General features: G+C 47.2%; 1 long non-coding RNA gene across 5 annotated transcripts in view; it reads right to left on the reverse strand.

Moving 5' to 3' along the window:
* The window catches only part of LOC105747595 (uncharacterized), a 73,004-nt gene that overhangs the window by 3,635 nt on the left and 49,677 nt on the right, over positions 1-19,692 (reverse strand). For 3 of the 5 annotated variants that reach the window (XR_011649477.1, XR_011649476.1, XR_011649479.1), the window contains 2 exons: positions 6,186-6,324; positions 6,007-6,094 (listed from right to left, as the gene is read on the reverse strand). This is a non-coding gene — a long non-coding RNA (uncharacterized lncRNA). Of the gene's footprint in view, positions 1-6,006; positions 6,095-6,181; positions 6,325-19,692 lie in introns of all 5 variants that reach the window. The other 2 variants (XR_011649478.1, XR_011649475.1) reach the window with 1 other exon arrangement.

The raw sequence follows: 19,692 nt of genomic DNA on the forward strand, positions 1-19,692 counted from the left end.
TGGCTTTCCTTTGATTCATTTATGTACCGTGTCCCGGTCTGCCTGAAACCTGGTATCCTGACAGATAATGTCGTCATCCCTCCTCACTGAGCCCTGAGCTTAAGGATTTGTTAGACAAGCTTCTAGGGACAACAGTGACTCTGTACATCTTGTTGCCTGTTTTTGATGGAAAGAGACGCACTCTTCAAATGGTATGAGATGCTCTGCTGAGAGCAGAGCTTTCTGGAGACCCGTGTGCCCACAGTGTGCACCCTGGGGTAGAGTGGAGACGTGCCACTCAGGCACCTAAGTCGATCGTAATAAATGAAAAGTACGAGGAGCTCAGAGAAACCACAGGATTCCAGATCCTTGGGATGAGGCGAGAAGGAAGTGGTGGCACCTAAACTCACCCTTAAAATATGAAATGCAGAGGTCAGGGATGTGGGGCGAGCAGATCCTTGGGGGTGGGAAACAGGCAGAGTCTATGAGGCGGGGCTGTGGAGGGAAGGCAGGATGGGCTGGAGCATCGAAGGCCCCAAATGCCATCCTAACTGCCTGCCTGAAAGTAGCGTGGGGGGTGGATCCCAGAGCACTTGCTGGGTGGAATCTTCAACGGGATAATATAATATGATTTAAAACACTGACTAATTTATCTTCCAACAAAGCCCTGTATTAAATGCACCAAAGACCTGACTTCTTACCGCTTACAGGTGATTTGAGGGCCAGGGGGGCAAGATGCAGGCAAACCCCTGCCTCATGGGCTCCGGCTGCTTGCCTCTCTGTCCAGGCTGCCTTCTAGAAAGGGTCTGCACCTTCAGCAGCAGTGAGTCATGCCTTCATGTGAGGCCTTGGGACATGTTGGGTCCCTTTGCTCTCAGAGGACCAGCCCTGCAGGCGTCACAGATGCCAGCCCTGACCATGCCTCAGGAGGGCAAGTGCCACAGATGTTTACTCACAGCCGGTGGCTCACACGCTGCCTCATTCATTACCACAGATGAGCCTCAGGTGGCCCTGAGCAGTGTGGACAACTGTTATTTAGGCCTTTAACTGCTCATTTCTAATTGGAAAAGACTCTAATTGGAAGACACACACACTCTTTATAGAAAACTGGAAAACTACAAAAGTGACTTATGGAAGGAAGCGAAAATCACCCAGTGTCCAGAAAGTATTACAATGAACGCTTTAGTAAGTTTTTTGTCTTTTTGAAAAGATAGATACAAACAACCACATACAAATACTTTTAAAAATAGAATTAGAATCATACTAAATTCAACTTTATGCTCCTTTTTTAAAAAATTAACATCCTATTATAACATTCTACCATTAGTCCCTTTCTACAGGCAAAAGACACTAGAACTAAGAAAAATAAAGTGACTTGCTCAAGACGAATCCTAATAAGTACTAGAGACAGGATTCAAACTCAGATCTCTTGATGCCAAAGCCCAGAATGATATGACCATTTTCAGATGGAGAAACTGAGGCATAGAGAAGGGAGGTGACTTGCCTGAGATCATCCAGCCAATTTCAGAGAGGGTTGGGCCCCTACCACAGGTCCCCCTGACTCTTCTCTGGAGAGGGGCCGTGGTAGGGGTGTCCCGAGGATCTGGAGGAGACCAGCCCAGAGGCAGGGGTGGAGTGTTATGGGGGACCTGGTGGACAGCCCGGATCCCAGGCAGAATGCTGCTCCCTCTGCCTCCAAGCAGCTAAGCTCCAGCGGAGCAAACAGGACGCCCTCGCTCCGACCGAGCCGAGAGACTCACTACATCCACTCCTGCCACGTGGGTGAAAAATTCTAACAGTGCTAATATGAGGATGCCAAGATTGCAGAAGCCACCAGCTTTGTATGCTGTGGAGTTCCAGTCTAATAATAACAGAAACAAGAATCTCACAATTATGGAGCTTAGCTAAATGCCAGGCACTGTGCCGAGGGTTCTGTGTGTCATTTCATGAAACTTTCATAAAAACCCCATGAGGTAGGTGTGTTATTATAATCCCTGTTTTACAGAAGAAGAAACTCAGACCCCAAGGGGGTCAAAATCACTCACCCAAGGTCATGCAAGGGTCAGGAACCAGGATTTGAACCCAGATCAGTCTATGTCCAGTTCAAACCCTTATGTCCAATAATTGATCAGTGATTAGGAGCAATGTACTCTTGTGGAAAAGATCCAAAAACATAGCCATTGGCTGTGAGATCCAGTTTTAGTTCATCCCAGACTGTAAATTAGTTTTTTTAAACTAGACATAACAAAATTATAACTATCATTTATTCATTATGACATCATTAATGATATCAATTATTTATTATCATTCATTGATTATGTCGTTATTACTTTCTACTGCTTCACTTGCTTTATCCCACTTAATAATGACAACAGACCTTGGAGGAAGGTGCCGTTTTCTTCACTTTATAGAAAAAGAAACAAGCTCAGAGAAGCCAGGCAAACCCCCAAGTTCACACAGCTAACAGGCAGATCTGCTTGCTTCCACAGTCAGAGGTTTTCATCACTGTGGGGTCCTCTCCAGTGATTTGGGGGAATGAAGTTGGGGGTGGGTCGAACAAATGAGACATGGCATGCCTCTGGGCTGGCTGCTGGCCCTTGTCCAGGAGCCCACTCCAAGGGAGGTGTCTCTGCCTGGACTGCTCTTCCCTGCGGGGCCACTGGGGTGGGGCTGACGGCAGCCCCAAGGAAGGCGTGGGACAAAGTAAAGGGAGGCGCTGCCATGGAAGGGACCCTTTGCTAGGAGCTGCTGCCTCAGCATCTCCCAAGAATCTGGGATGTGTTTTTAAGCAAAGCACATTCATGTGGCACAGAGCTTGGCGGACCATTCCAGAGGGGACCGGGGTATTAAAATTGTCTGGGCCCGTGGCATTCTTTTTTGTTGGTTCAACACCCACATGTCCCATTTTCCTCTGGAAAGTCTGGGGGGTACAGTGCTAATGTAGTCACAGCCATGCCGGCTGGCAACTGTACATGTGGGGAGGCGGAGACCCAGAGAGGGGGCTGCCACTGCCCGGCACCCAGCAGGTTGGTGGCTTGGCTGTGGTGGTCTGTGCCTCCTCTCTGATGGGGAGGAGGTGAGCTGAGCCATCATCCCACCCCATCTCTTGCCCTCACTCTCCCACCACCCTGTGGCACGATTTGACCTACTCTTCCAGCCTTAGGGAATCTGAGCCATTGTACAGAAGAGGAGGAGCCTATAGAAGAAGCAAGACTTGCTCAGGGGAACCTGCTGCCAAGAGGCAGAGCCTGCCTAGGACTTGGGTCTGCTGACCACAGTTCAAGTCCCTTCCTGCTGTGCATCAATAATGAAGATCCTCTTTACAAACACGACTGATTTCTCCCTACTCCCACCCCTAAGAGCAGCTCTGTCTGTCAAGAAGTCCTGTGCCAGCAGTGGAATGGAATCCACTTGTGGCCCAAGCATCTGGGATTGGGGGTGGGGAGTATGGGATGGGATTCTCTCTACTTCCACTGTCCTCCCTAGAGAGATGCCCCCCCCATACCTTAAAGATCTCTCAGGAGTGGAGGTAGGGGTTGTAAGGATACCCCTAACCCCCCTAGATGACCAGTGTCCAGTGCTTAGCCTGCCAGGGACCCCATACTCTTGCTGTAGGAACTTGGGCCAGTTGCCCACCATCTCTGAGCTTCAGTTTTCCAGTCTGCACAGTAGGCAGGTGGGTGGTGACGGACACAGGCTTCTGGCACTGACCCTGCTGGATTCTGAGTAGTAAGAGCCTAAGAGAGGGGCTCTCTTTCCATGAGTCTTTTGTGTTATCTTTTCTCAGCCCTGGTTGCTGCTTCTTGGGGATCCCTGGTGGTGGGTGAGTCTTCCCTGTCCCCTCCTCCCCACTCCCATCTGCCTGGGGTGAGCCCTGCATCTGAGCCAGCACATGTCCCTGCAAGACGTGACGTTTATTTTTAGCAGCTGTACTCGCTGCCTCAGCACAACTGGCTCTGAAGCTTTTGGGTGTGGGCCAGCACCCCTCCCCCTCCCCGGACTGCCATCTCCATGCCAACAAGGGTCTCAGAAGAATCAGCTCTTGCTCTGGGCCTTTCAGGTCCTGCAAGCAAGCCTCCCAACTTCCCTGGAAGTAAATGTTACCATAGTCTGCACGTTTTCAGAGGATGAGACCAAGTCTAAGAGCTTTACAAACTAGGAGGTGGCAGAGCTAGGCCTCAAAACCCAGCCATCGCCCAAGCCTGGCTCCCAAAGCCCACAACCTCGCAGGAGCCAGAGCCATGACACACCGCCCACTTAACTCTGGGTCCATCACCAGGCCACATGCAGCCTTTCTCTGGGGCATCTCCTACCTTGGAAAGTACTTGAAGCAAGAGGAGAAAATAGAATCAATTTGGAAGGAAGCAGGTAGTTAGATGACGCTTAGCTTCAGGTGGCAGCCCAACATCTAATGAAGTATGGCAGAATAATAAAAAGATCCATACAAACATAAACAGGAAATGACACAGAAAACCAGAATTGCCTCATGGTTCACGGCATAAGCTCTGGCATCTGTCAAACCTGGGTTCCAGCCCTTTTAACACTGTCAGCCTTGGACTTCTCCATCCACCTCAGTCTCCTCGGCTACACAGTTGGCATAAGATGGTTCTTGCCTCACAAACTGTTGTGCAGATTAAATGGAATCATGACCCAAATGCTTAGCACAGTGCCAGGTGCTAGTGAGCCCTCAGTAAGCACTAGCTATTTTATTATCTATCAAGGGCTTCCTGTGGACAAGTCCTGTGCTGGGTAGACACATGATTCCTCTCATTAAAACATCTGAAACATGCCAACAACTGCAGGAGATAGCTGCTCTGATCACCACCACTTTCAGATAAGGAGACTGAGACTGAGAAAGGTGAGGTCACAGTTCAAGGTCACATAGCTAGTGTTTTTTTCCCACTCCCTTCTTGCCTCAAGTCTTACTGTAATGGCTACAACTTTCAGATCAATATTAAAAAATAGTAGCAGCAGACATCCTTATGGGGTTCCTGCTTTTAATCGGAGGACTTCTCAGGTTTTACCAAAAAGAGCTCCTTAATCAAGAGATCATGCCATGATAGTTATTTCATAGACACAACATGAAAATCACAGACCCCTCTTTAAGGCAGTCAGGCTTGCTTAAATTAGAAAAGCTTAAAAATCTCTGCGAGATGAGGAAGTAAAGCATGTTGAGGCTATCTATGCTGTTTTCTTAGGGAAACAATTCCTTTACATGTCTTAGAACTCCGGAATCAAAGTGAGAAAAATCTCGGGAGGCCAGGTAGGTTAAAGCTTCAAAGTGCTTTCCTCCTTCCAGAGCTTGGGTAAAAAAAGCCCTGGGATTGAAAGCCAGATCTGCTTCTTGCTAACTGCATGACCTTGGGCAAGTCACTTTACCAGACTTTCATCAAGGGTAAGCTTAGACAGCAAAGTCTCTGATGCAGTTGGGTTTTGAGGGTCCACTGAGATTACACAAAGAAAGGAAAGGAGCCTGGCAGGTACCAGGTTCTCGGGAATGTGAGCTGATGCTGAGAGCTCTGAGGGTTTGTGAGCTGGGTTTATTTAAGGGCAAGAATCCCTGAAGCCTTCTACCCTGAAGTTGTTTATTTTTTTTCAATATTTATTCAGCAAAACTGGCGCTGTACTAGTCCTAATAACCAGTGCTCAAGCAGTCCAGCCACAGGGAGCGCACAGGCTGGTGGGGAAGGCAGACAATGAACAAACACAAATAAATGTGCCTTCCCGCGGCGAGGGGCGCAGCACGGCGCTAGCCGGGAGAGGCTGGTTGCCACAGCGCGCGCCGCTGGGGCCCCTCCCGGCCCCACCCAGAACCGCCCGGCATCCGCAGCCATATGGAATGCATTGAGCGGCCGCTTGCATTCCAAACAGGAGGCCCTCTTCTCCCAGGAGCCTTTTCCTGGAACGCGATGGGCTCCCTTGGCAGCCCGGCCTCAGCGCCAGATAAGAGAGCTTTCGCCCCTGCCTTCCGCCGGAGCCCAGCCAAGGCGTGTGTGCGGAGCGGGCGCCGCTGCAGAGGGTGCTTACCCGGCACGCACGGGGACACTGGCCCTCCAAAGCGCCTACTCAAAGGACCGCCAGGGGCGGCTGCGGTCAACAGGGTCCTGCTGATGTGCTGTAGGAGAAAAAGAAAAAGGAAAGAAACATTTAAGCCTCCAGCAGAGTGAAATAAAAATCTTAAGGTTGGCATTGAGGGACCCACCTACTTTTCAGGTCAAATTTCCCTCCTCTTTGTCTTATTTCTCCTCCCTGATGGAGTGCTTGTCTGGGGGTCTTTATCTGATGCTTTGGCTATCACAGAACAGTATCAGGACATAGCTGATCCTCAAAAATTGGCTTGATCACCTGCAAAAAAATAGATAACTTGGTTTGATGAACGAGTGGGCGGGGGGGATGGCTCCACATCAACCATACACTGGTATCTTCCCCACCTGAATCTGCTTCCTTGCAGAAGCCCACCGCTGAAACAGGTATCATCCCTGTCTGTAGAAGAGGTGACCGATTGCTATAGATTGGAATCCAGGCTTTTCACTCCTCCAGTGGTCTGCAAACCAGCTGTGCATCCAAATCACCCAGAGGGCTTGCTAAAACACAGCCTGTCCCAGATTTTCTGATTCCGTAGGTCTGGGTTGGGGCCTGGGAATTTGCATTAGTCTTATGTGCCCAGTTGATACTGATAGTCCTGGTCTGTGGACCACATGTTGAGAACCTCTGCGCTACCTGGCGGTGCCTCCACCGAATCAACTTTGGCATTTAGCCAGACAAATTTACCATAGGTTATGTCCCATCACAAGTGTCTAGGATAAACTGTCTTACCTTTTAAGATATTAAAGTGTTACATTCCTGATCATGAACCTGATGCCCCAACCTCAGAGCACTTACCCCAGACACTCCATTTAATCATCTCCTGCCTCCTGGACACCATATGGTGCAAACTTCCCAAAATGTGAGTCCATCACACAAGAAGGTCAAGTAGCCATTCAAGATGTTTCCTCACTTAAGTCATCACCAAGCGAGGATTCAATCAGGGCCACAGAAGGGACTGGGAAGCTTGGCAAAAGCTGCCAGAGGCTCCCAGAAAAGGATGCACAGCCTGAAGAGTTGGGTGACTAGAGGTGACAGGACAGGCAGGGTCTTTGGCACCTGAGCATGCTGGGAAGACAGTGATGGGACAGCTGCAGACTGCAAGAGGGAGCTACCTGCCAGCTACCTGCTATAACCAGGGGGTATCCTGGGCATGCTGAGCAGAGCCCTGTGACAGGGAGATAAGGGGATCGAGGGCTTCCCAGAAAACCTTTCAGTTCTGCTCATCCAGAGGGCGCATGCAGTTTCTTTGTCAGACTCCAGCCCAGTTGAGCACAGAGAGTGTGTCCTCACTCATCCTATATACCTTACTTAGTGGGTTATTGAATAATGACATTACTATACAAGAGGGTACTTTTTATTACAAATAATAACAGCTGCTGCTTATTAAGTGCCTATTATATACTGGCACTTTACAAACTTAATCTCATTCAACCTTCCCAGCAACTCTGATACAGTGGGTGCTGAGATTATCCCCATTTTACAAATGAGGATGTTGAGGCTCAAAGAGGTGAAATAACTTGGCTAAAGTTGTAGTCCTAGGAAATAAGGTTATCGTCTCCCAGTCTCTAAACTGTCGCCACCACATCATCCTGTCCCTCACTTCCTGAACAAACATCTGCTCTGGGCAAGGCCCTGGGTGGGATGGTGAGATGAATCATTCCAGAAGTCACTTATTCAACAAACTTTTGTTTTGAGTACTTACTAATTTTATGGGTTTATTTATTTATAGAATACCTTATTTCAGAGAGCATTTAATGTAATTTCTTTACTTGATCTATAGGAGAATAGAAACTTAAAGTGGCAAATGGAAAACAGAAGTTGGGAAGGTTAGAAGAACCCAGGAATGGGAAGGCACACAAAGTGTGGATCTTGAGGTCCCACATCTTACAGAGATGAGCCACAAATTGTCCTCTGAGTTTTCTAACAGCCACAGTTGGATCCCACATGGCTCACAGGGTCCAAAAGACACAAACAAGTGAGCTGTTGAGGCAAACCATAATTCTCATAGGCCCTGAGACCAGCGAGTCCTTTCCCTAGTGAGTCTGCATGAAGAGAGCACTGACTGGAAGGAGCAATGTCCCCAACAACATGCTTATTGCACCAACAGTACAAATCTCTGGGGCTGTTTCCTGTGCTCCCCTCCATGCTGGCTCAAGTCCCAAAGTGGAAAGCAGCTCGGAGGAGAGCCAAGACAACACAAGGCAAGCATGCCACACTCTAGCTTAACCCACCCACAGGGCTTACGGCAAATATCAAAACTGGCGGGCCTCTAGCTAAATGCAGTTTGCAGGTGTGATTTGTTTGGCCTGAACAGTATATTTAAATTGTCTGAATTAGATGTCAACTTGAAACAGTTAAGAGACTTCAGGTAAAAATCCAGATGGCGGGGAGGGGGGGATGCTTAAAGAGTGGAATTTGACAACACAGTGTTGATCCACATTTCCAAAGGACAAGAATTGGCTGGAGCTTAGTTTTCCAACTCTTCCGTAGTTCCCTGAAGGTCCTTCTTTGCTTCCTACCCTGGCCCTGCAAGTCATCAGGAGTTTGCAATCCTGTTTGAGTTGTGGCACTTCAGTGTGCAACAGAATCACCCAGCACAGGATCCCAGGTCATGCATTTCACTCGGTTTCCAAAACTAAGGAACAAATGAATTTGGGGTGGGGCTCCAGCAGAGGCATCCTCTACCATCCCTCTAGCAGGTGACTGTGATGCAGGTGGCCTCTCAGCACCACTGATCCAAATTGATGGATGAATGGTTTTTGTGACTATAGTGGGATTATGAGTTCAAGATTACTGTCCCTGACAGATGCCCCTAGTGGAGCTCTTCTAGGTTGCTGGGTTAAGTCACAAGTCACATGCTTTAACTTACAGTGATTCTCAACTTCACCTGTAGGTTAGAATCACCTGGAAGCTTTCCTCTCCTCCCCTTGCCCAGGTCATATCCCAGACCAATTATATTAGAACCTCCAAGTATGGGAGCACAAACATCAGCATTTTTAAAGCTCCCCAGGTGACTCCTGTGCACTATCAAGTATGAGAAGCAGAGCTTAATATTAGCCCCTACTCTGGGCCAGGTCTCATGTTGACTGTACAGATACAAAGATGAATAAAGCTCCCAGGGGAGGGGAGAGGGTGGAGGCAGGTGTACAAACAGACTGTTACAATAAGTGTGATAAAAGCATGAGGTATTCTGGGGCCCCAAGCAGGGGCACCTAACTCAGCCTGGGGGACTCAAGAAACTGCCCCCATTCCCCCAGGAAAGGTTTGGGCTGAGTTTGGGGGATAAAAATCATCCATCCAGTTAAAGAAGAGGGACATCTCAGCCAAGGCAAAGATACCCTCCAAGGCTCTGAGGCCCAAAAGGCACAGGGCTTTGGGAGCTGAAAGTTGGCTGGCACAGCTGGATTAAAGGTGGGGGTGGAGACTATGAGAAGGAAGGGGCCAAATCACAAAGGGCCATTCATGCCAAGCTAAGGTGACTGAACTTGACCCTGAAGCCAGCATAAGCTTCTACTTTTTAAGCCAAGCAGTCATATGAATGAACAAACACATGATGAGCTTAAACAAGGAGGGCTTCCCGGAGGAAGTCAGACTTGAGTGGAAGGAGGGGTAGGATTTGGAAAGTTGGCAGGGAGTGAGGGGGGTGAGTATTCTGATTAATTGCTCTAGTTAAATCTCTTGAAAACCCTTCCCTCCCCCATGCCCAGGGCCTTTTGATACCGTTTGAATCACCAACTGCCTCTTAGATGTGTTTGTCTGTTATTTGAAAGCTGCGATTTCTCTTTAACAGATTCTGGGCCCCATCCTTTGACTGGGAACCAGGAAGGAATGAAGAACACATCCTCTTGCCCAGAGAGCTAATTACTGAAATGCTGTGGGCCTCCCCAGGGTTTATGGCGTCACTGGTCTCCATTCTCCAACAGCTTCTAATTTCTAACTGGTCAAAGTGTTCAGTACATTTTTATGGGCTGTCTCAGAGCCAGCTGGAAGTTTTTTTTTCCATAAACTCTCCCTGAGACAAGTAGCCAGGTTTCACATAATAAAATGAAAATGTCAAAAGGGTTGTTTAAAAAAAAAAGAAAGAAAAAGATGCAGGCTCATTTATGAGGCCATAGCTCCTAAAATCCAATCGGAGTCCAACAGCATCTGCCCGGTTCTTTCTGCAAAGCTGATGGTCAAGTTAGAACAACGATAATAATCACTTGTTTATTCATTCACTCAACAAACACTTACTGGGTATTGAGTGGGTGCCAGGCCTTGAGCTCAGTACCAAGATGGAAGATGCTTCAGGCATGATCCCTCCACACCCAGCACCCTCCAGGGCTGAAAGTACTTTACTTTGCAAAATGTTTTCACATGTAATTTTGTGAGCTGTCAATACTGTTTTAGAGGAGAAAACCAAGACTCTTGGCAGTTAGATAACTTTCCTGGAGTCAAAGGGCTAGTAAGTGGTAGAATTCACACTTGCCTTGGTTATCCAAGTCCAGCTCCTAAGTTCAGACGATTCTAGATTGCTGCTTTTAAAAAGCAATATTGAACTGGAGCCCCAGGAAGTAAGCACACAGAGGATCTTGGTTGTGAGTAAAGAGAAGCATGCCTTAGGAAGAAAGGGCCCCTGAGCCCGGAGAGAAGCAAGCCCTGGGAAGAGAGGAACCCAGGAAACCTAAACTCTGGCAGACATCGGCAGCCATCTTGCTCCAACACATGGCAACAGACTTTGGTGAGGGAAGTAATTTATGCTTTATGGTTTGGTAACTGTAAGCTTCTACCCCAAATAAATACCCTTTATAAAAACCAAAATAAAATTTAAAAAATAAATAAAAAGCAATATCTAACTGCCAATGGCTTAAGTTAGGGCAATAGTTCCAAGAGGTTTTGCTGTCACTTTTAATCTATCCAGCATCTACCCTCACCTTGGGACCTTGATAACTCCCTGTTGTGTGGGCAGAAACTAGCACCCGCCCCCACAGCTGCCTTCACTATGAAAGCCTAGTAGTACCAAATCCTTCACCAGCCTCTCCTCCTGCCAGGCCAGTGGGCAGGCACATGTGAAACGCAACCTTGGCCAATCACATACTCATTCCCAGGGCTGACTCTTGGTGAAGGGATCCTTGGAGGACAAAGTCATCCTCAGTAGAGAACCCTGAATCAGACTGTATCTGCAGCATTCCCTTCTGAAACCAGGTCATAGACTCCATCTTGATAACAGAGCTAGCAGGAAATAGTCAGCTCCCGTGGTTCTAGAGAAATGAACCAAGGAAGTTCTTAGCAGGAAAACCCTTTCTGGATGCTGTGAAAATGCTAGGGGGAGGGGGGAATGCTGGCACAACCGCTCTCGCCAAGGCCTGAGAAATATCATAGCAGATAGAGCCAGCCATTCAGGCTGGTCCCCTCAGGAGCTGCCTGCATCCTGGAAAGTGGGGCATCATCTGCTGGCTCATGACTCACCACTGAGTTCTAGCCACCGCCCACCTTATTCTCCTGCAATTCCATTCCCATGCGGGCCCTTCTGGCCATGTAGGAGTCATGAGTGTGGACAAGCCGGCCTATGTTGTGAGATCTGCTGAAGGAGGGCCTTGCTGCGGGATGTGGTGGGAGGGTCAGGGAGCCCTGCATATGCATCAGTAGGTGCTCAGGAGATGAGCTGTGAGGGGTTTAACCCACAGTCTGTTCTGAAGGACTGTGGGAAGAGGGCTGGCTCTGAGCAGTGCCTCCTGTGCCCAGACGGAGGTGGCTGCAGCGGGCTGGACAGCTACCAGAGAGCAACCCTCAACATCGGGTCATCTCCTTTTGAGAAGAGGATGTGGTTCCCTCTCTCCCTCCAAGGGTGCACTGCCAAACACGGGGGCTGGCCCTGAAGGATGTGTGAAGAAATCTGCCCCTGACTTGAGCCTGTGCTCTTCTCTGCTTTCCTGGCAACACACACAGACTAGACACATTGTCCCTGTCCCTCCCTTCCTCACAGCCACAGCCTCATACAACTCCCAGGAGACTCTGTCCTGAGGCTGACTGCCCTAGATCCCCCTCCCCAGAAAGCATCTCCACCCCAACCATTACACACAGACCCTGGAACGTGACGAAGCCAATGGTCTGAACCACACCTGGAATGAAGAGCTCTTAGCTCACAGGCTCCTACCCCAGGGTGTTTCCCACACAAACTGGGCCCCCACCACACAACCCTGCCCTGGATGTTTTCTCTTCTCTGAGGTGGGAGGCATATGGGACCTTGAATTGTAATCTTGGAGGAAGCGACTGTAAGACACAGATCTGAATGGTCCCAGCTAAGCCTCTTGGAACTATTGCTGCAATGTAGGACCAAAGATCAGATTGCAGAATGGACTAAAGAGAGAGACCAGGCCTGAATGCATCTTCCGGGAGCAGCAGCAGAGCAAAGATCCTCTTTAAATAGCCATGGAATTTGGGTGGCAGGGTCATAGACTTTTCAAGCTGAAAGAGGTCCCGAAGATTATCGAGACATTCCACCACCCAGGCAGAAATTCCCTCTGAAATTCATGAGACTGTCACACATCACAAAACGCTCAACCAGAGGATTTTTAAAGAATTTTGGCAATAAAAACTCAGGAGGACAACTGGAGATCTGACAAAAGCAACATGACATAAATCTCTGGGCAGGGAGGCAGAGATCTTGATTATATCTGCTGATTTCCTGAACTTCAATAGCCTCTCCTACTCTTCAGACCCCAGTTTCCCCATCTGAAAATGAGGAGTTGGAAGACTTGACTTGGAAGGTCCTCTCCACTTGAGTACCTGCTCTTGAGTCCTGTGTCTACCACTTTCTAGCTCTGTGACCACAGGCCCATCTCTCAAACTCAGGCTCAATGTCATCATCTATAAAACAGGAACCATAACCCCTACCTTGCTCATCTTGCAGAGCTGCCATGGGAATGAGATGAGAGATAGGAAACAAAAGCACTCTGCATAAACTCTGAAGAGCTATTCACATATGAAGCCTTATTGAAAGATGAAATATCATTGTATGGTGAATCTGAGCTATTTAAGCTGCCTATGAACCTGCAAGTCCAAATAGCAGTTACTTAGAGGGGCAGAATAGCAGGTGGTTAAAGGCCAATGGGGTCAATGACCCAACTGCCACATTTGTCATTTCCTCATGTGTACAATAGGATAATAATAAGCATGAGTGAAACACAGGCCAGTGCCTGGCATCTGGTGCACACTTGTCCACATTAGTGTGGTGTGCATCTTTATTATTTTCCCACCATGCGGCGTGGAAGGCTGAGTGGGATGGTGGTGTGGGCACTGACTTTTTTTTTTGTTTTTTTTTGAAGATTTATTTATTTATTTCTCTCCCCTTCCCCCGCACCCCGGTTGTCTGTTCTCAGTGTCTATTTGCTGCGTCTTTGTCCACGGCAGGGGAATCTGTGTTTCTTTTTGCTGCATCATCTTGTTGTGTCAGCTCTCCATGTGGGAGGCACCATTCCTGGGCAGGCTGCACTTTCTTTCACGCTGGGCGGCTCTCCTTACTTACAGGGCGCACTCCTTGCGCATGGGGCTCCCCTACGTGGGACACCTCTGCGTCGCAAGCATCAGCACTGCACGTGGGCCAGCTCCACACGGGTCAAGGAGGCCTGGGCTTTGAACCGCGGACCTCCCATGTGGCAGACGGACGCCCTAACCACTGGGCCAAGTCTGCCGCAGGCACTGACTTTTGAATATGTCAAATCTCAGTTCCACCATTACTAGTCGAATCATTCAATTGACTGTGTTACAGCCACTGATTTGCTCTCTTCTGATTATTTCTTGAGCAGATGTCTCTTGTCTCTCCCCTACATGCCTAGCTTGGACCTGAGAGCTCAGCCACCTCACATTGACAGGGGCATGGATTGCTTGATCCCAAGAAGATGCCTAGAAGATATTGGAGTTTCTTAACAAAATGGTTCCTCATTATGTTAATGTAGAGGTAACATTAAAGAAGTCTCTCTCTCTGAAAGTATCTGCAAGAAAGTGGCATATATTAACAAAATTCCCACTGCCCATGCTTTATTATTTTTTAAACAAATTAATCTTATTGATACATATTAATAAAGCACAAATCCATCTAAAGTATGCAATCAAGGGTATTCGCTGTAATAACATAGTTGTGCATTCATCACTCCAATCATTTTTACAGCATTTTCATTATTCCAGTAATAATAATAATAATACTGGAAAACAAAAACCAACCAAACAAAACTTTTCACCTCACAATTCTCTGTACCTCCCCTGCCATACATAGCTACTATTGTTTCCTTCTCTATGGTATATTTGTATTTATATTTTGTAAAAACATCTTATATATGAAATATCCATATTCATATTTTACAACAGGTTTCACTATTACACAGACCCATGTTACATTTTTTAGCTTTCTTCTAGTAATATAAATGTCCCTAGATTTTCCAGCTCAACCACTGTCATACCCATATAATAGCTCTGTCACAAATAGCATAAATATGCTCTCACCATTTCCACTTATTTCCAAAGATTTACAAACAACCTTGCCCTTTCTTTTGGCTAGAATTCTATTTTATTCTGTCTTTTATGATCATACTATTTCTATCATCAATCAGAAGCTCTAATTGGATATAACAGGTGAACCTCATTAATAAAAATGAGAAGTCACAATAACTATCAAATAATAAGTGCAGTGTTTGGTGGGCCAAATCAGTATAAGATACCTTTGGAGAAAGATTGGGAATCACTCACTCCAAACTTTATACTCCAGCCAGTGAGTAAAACTGAAGCCCAGATTAGAGAAGTAACTTATCCAGGGTAACCCAGTAAGGGAGCAAAACGCTAAGACAAAACGCATAGAATCAAATAATTTTGGAGTCAGACAGGACCTTAGAGATCACCCGTCTTTGCTCAGAGATGACCGTTCCTTATCTTGATCCCATCTCTTAAGGCACTATCACAATTACCTGTTGATGTATCTCTCCCCCAACCCACTCACCAGCTCTGCCCTGGATGTTTCTTGAGGCCAGAGGCTTGTCATATTCTTCTCTGTGCCCTCAGCTCCTAGCACAGTGTCTGCCCAAAGCAAGCCTCCCTAAATGGCTCCTGAATGTTAGAAGTGTGAATAAAGCACCGCAGAGGGAAGGGACTGACCCATGATTCCACAGTCAGCTTGGGGTGATAATGGGGTCTCCTGTGTCTCATTTTGGTGAGGGCTCTCTTTTCTCCATCTCCTGGGCACATAGCAGAGGGCAGGCACTTGGCTTTTCTCATTTCCCCACAAAAGCCACCGGTAAAGGTGTTTATGACTTGGCTGCTAACCAAGGCCACATGAATGTTAATAAGTCACTGTCTGGCCCTGTGAACCAGCATTATTTTTTTAATGGTGTTAACAACCATAATAGAATTTGAAAATTCTCAGCACTTCCATGCTGAGGACTTTATAAACTGACCCACATGGTCAAGCAATGAAATAATGCCTATCTGGTCACCTGCTTGCAAGGGGGAATAACACATTTTACCATAATTATTTACAAAAATGTTATTGGAGTAATAATGATTCATATTTGTGAAAAGCATTTTCTGCTTTGTAAAGTGCTTTCATATATGCTAACTTGTTTAGTACTTGGACAAATATTTCCTAAACAAAGTTTTATTCTCTCAAAATAAGATAGTGACTGCACATTTAAAATAGGTACATTTATTGTATATAAATTACCCTTCAATAAAGCTGATTTTAAAAGGCAGTGAAAAGGGAAACGTACTTGGCCCAGTGGTTAGGGCGTCCGCCTACCACATGGGAGGTCCGCGGTTCAAACCCCGGGCCTCCTTGACCCGTGTGGAGCTGGCCCATGCCCAGTGCTGATGTGCGCCAGGAGTGCCCTGCCACACAGGGGCGTCCCCCGCGTAAGGGAGCCCCACTCGCAAGGAGTGAGCCCCGTAAGGAGAGCCGCCCGGCGCGAAAGAAAGTGCAGCCTGCCCAGGAATGGCACCGCCCACACTTCCCGTGGCGCTGACGACAACAGAAATGGACAAAGAAACAAGACACAGCAAATAGACATAGAGAACAGACAACCGGGGGAGGGGGGCTAATTAAATAAATAAATCTTTAAAATAAAATAAAATAAAATAAAAGGCAGTGAAAATCACAGGTGGCTTTTATTTTCTTCCTTGTATTTTTCTATACTCTGAATTGTCCTTAATTGAAAGGAAAAACAGCAGTGCAGACGGAAAGAGAATGGCTTACTGCAAGGCGGGAGACCTTTTAAGGCTTTTTGGCCTTTGGTTGTCTCCCCTGACATGTGGGTGCAAAGACACAGTTAAGGGGGGTGGGGCATGTTCTCACTCCTTGTTGCTGGTGACCTTGGGAAAGCCACTTTACCTACCCAAGCCTTGATTTTCTCTTCTGTAAAATGGATCTGATGCCTGCCCTGCCTGTCTCATCATGCTGGGGCAAGTCTCAAAAGAGGAACTTAATCAATAACAGGTCTGAGAGGACAATCTAATGTACAAGCCCCAGCCCATGTACATGTGACAAAGTAGTGCTGATACAAAAACCTCCTCTACTGCATTCCCATCACAGCTAGCCCTCCTGCTTCCCCCACTCTTTAAAATTACCAAATCTTTCAAACTTAACAGAAAATAGAAAAAAAATTTTAGACTTGGGAAGGAGAAAGATGTGTGAGAACCATGGACCAGTCACCCAGCTTGGTCAAATCTTAGCATTTTGCCATGTTTGCTTCAAATCTCTCTCTTTTTTTTTAATAAATAAAACAACACAGATATAATTAAGCCCTCCATATACCCCCTTTCTGATGTCATTCCCATCGCTGCCTTCCCAGAGGTAACCACTATTCTAAATATAGCATTTTTCATTACCAGGCATGTTTTGATACTTTTATTACCTTACTGTATCCATAAATACATCTATAGCACAGCTTTGAATGTTTTAGAAAACTTTTTGCATATGATATTTTTAAAACTTTTTTGTCTTTGTTTTTGAGGTTCCAGGGCAAGGACTGAACCCAGGACCTCATATGTGGGAAGCCAGCACTCAACCACTGAGCCACATCAGCTCCCCTGCGTTGGTTGTTTCATTTGTTTGCTTTTTGTTTTCAGGAGGCACCGGCGATCCAACCCAGGGTCTTCATGTGGGAAGTGGGTGCTCAATCACTTGAGCCACACCCACTCCCTGTATACAATATCATAGGTACCTATTCTGCAACATGATGTTGATTTTTTTCCAAACTACATCTATGTTGATGCTTAAAGCTCTAGTTTATTTTCACCGGCACAGTATTCCATTGTATGAATATATTACAATGTATTTACCTGGACTGCTGCTGATGGACAATCCATTGATTTCCAAGTTTTTCACAATTATATGCTGAGTGAGTGGAATGGGTCATTGAATTGCAAATATGAGCATCTTCAACCTTATCAGATGTTGCCAAACTGTTCTTCACAGTATTAATAATTGTGCCATTTTACATCTCCATCAATGGCTTCTGAGCTTTCCAACAGTACCACAACCTCACCCTCCCTTTATTGACAACCTTGTTACACTTTGCCAATTTGGTGGATGTGAAATGGTGTATCACCGTTGTTTTCATTTGCATCTCTCCCATGACCAATGAGGTTGAACATCTTCTCATATTTTTGGCCAGTTAAGTTTCCTCTTCTATGAATTGCCTGTTGATACCCTTAAACTAATTTTTAAAAAATTGAGTTATCCTCCTCTTGCCTATTCACTCTTTTAACCCCTCCTGTCTACTTTTCCCTGATCGATTTTCGTGCAACAAAGTCAGATCCTGGTACTTCTCCACTCTAGCCTTTCCATGGCTCTCTAAGCCACTCACAACTTCAGAATCACGCCCAGTGCCCAAGTTTGCCTACGGGCTGAAAGTCAAACTGGGTCCATTCAACTCAGCTCCATCTTCTCTTCCAAACTTAACTTCCACTGCTTCCTTCCACATTCCTGAATTCCAGCCTCATAAACACAATTCCCTTTGTCCTGGCCTCAGGGGTATACATTCGTTCACTTGGGATGGTTGCCTCCCCAGCTCCACATCTCCTTCAAATGCCATCTTTCCAGGATACTTATCCTCTACCCTTGATTCAATGATAGAGTGTCTGCCTTTGAACAATCACTGGTGCCACTGTACCTTTCTCTAGGTGTTTATAATTTCCTATTTTTTCAGTGTTTAACAACTCCTCATTTTGCATATCACTTTTTTAAAAAGTGACAGAGCACCTGTTCCTTCATTAGCCTATTTTAACCATTATCTATGAGCAGCCCTGTGAGAGGGGTAGTATTATTTTCCCTCTTTGAACAGACAAGTGGCCTGAAGGGGACCTAGGTGATCGAGACCACACTAACTCAGAGGCAGAGCTGAGCTGAGACCCCACCCCCCACCCCAAGTCCAAGTCCAGGTCACTACCCCAAGGCCCTGCTTGTGCCAGCACCCAAATCCCCTGTGAGACCTGGGCCTTTTATGTCCTTCTCTGTCCACAAGCCCCCAGTTCTAGACCTGCCACACAGAGGCGCTCCCAATGAATATATAATTTCTAGACAAAGCCAGAAGGAAATGATGGCTAGAAGAATAACAAAAACTGGGCATCTGGTGCTTTACACTAGAAGAATAACAAAAACTGGGCACCTGGTGCTTTACACACGTTAACTCTAACTCTCCCAACAACCTTATTTCAGATAAGGAAACTGAGCTGTAAGAGTTGAAGTGACATGCTCAGGGTCCAATTGGACAGTACTTGGTGCATGTGGGACGTGAACCCGGCCAGAAAGCCCTTCCCTCTGTGATCTCTGCCCAGTGCATCCTAAAGGTAGAGCCGTGCAGCTTTAGTAGCCAACTCTTGCAAGCATTGGCACTCATGTTCGTCTGGCAGAACGTGGATAAGGAGCACATTCTCAGGGACTCTGTGGAGACTTGGAGATTCGCTCTCTGGGACTGGGAGACCCTTCCTCCTGGGCCTGTTCTCCAGCTGTCCAGGCTCAGGCAGAGGGGAAGCAGGTGCTCAGAACTGAAGGCTTCAGCCTGGGCTGGAGACTCAGAATGGAGCGGTAAAGGAGGGGGCAGCAGGCAGGACTAGGATAGAAGGATGTGAGGGAGGAGGTGAGAGGGCTCCTGGACCTCAGCCTGGGAAAGCGAAGTAGAGGGCTTCCGGGGCCTTGTGCTGGAGAGACCACACCCCAGGGTCTGGAGAGAGAGGGCCAAGGGGTGGGAAACAGCAGCGAAGAGGAAAGGTTGGGGGAGGGGCGCAGTCAGTGGGCCGCACACATGTCCGGGACCTCACAGGGGTGTCTGGTAGCAGGTGAGGTGGAGGATAAGGGCAGAGGTAGGGGTGGGGGGTTGCTGACGAGTCTTCTTCACCCCCCCATCCCCCAAGAGTCTTGATGGTGACATGTCTGCCTTTGTGGGGGGTGGGGGGTGGGGGATAGGGGGTGGGGGGACAGGGACCTTATCTGATTGGAGCCATGACCTTTGCCTCAATCTGCTGTTCGTAATACTCTGTGCATGCTGTATCCTTTGTCAGGAGCCATTTATTTGTACATTGTGGTGTGTGTTAGAGATTGTACCTTTTATTGTGTTTCTATAGGACTGTGTCTGAGTTGTTTGTGGCTGGTGTATTGTTTCT

The sequence above is a fragment of the Dasypus novemcinctus genome, chromosome 8 (assembly GCF_030445035.2).
Source record: "Dasypus novemcinctus isolate mDasNov1 chromosome 8, mDasNov1.1.hap2, whole genome shotgun sequence".
NCBI classification, from domain to species: Eukaryota; Metazoa; Chordata; class Mammalia; order Cingulata; family Dasypodidae; genus Dasypus; species Dasypus novemcinctus.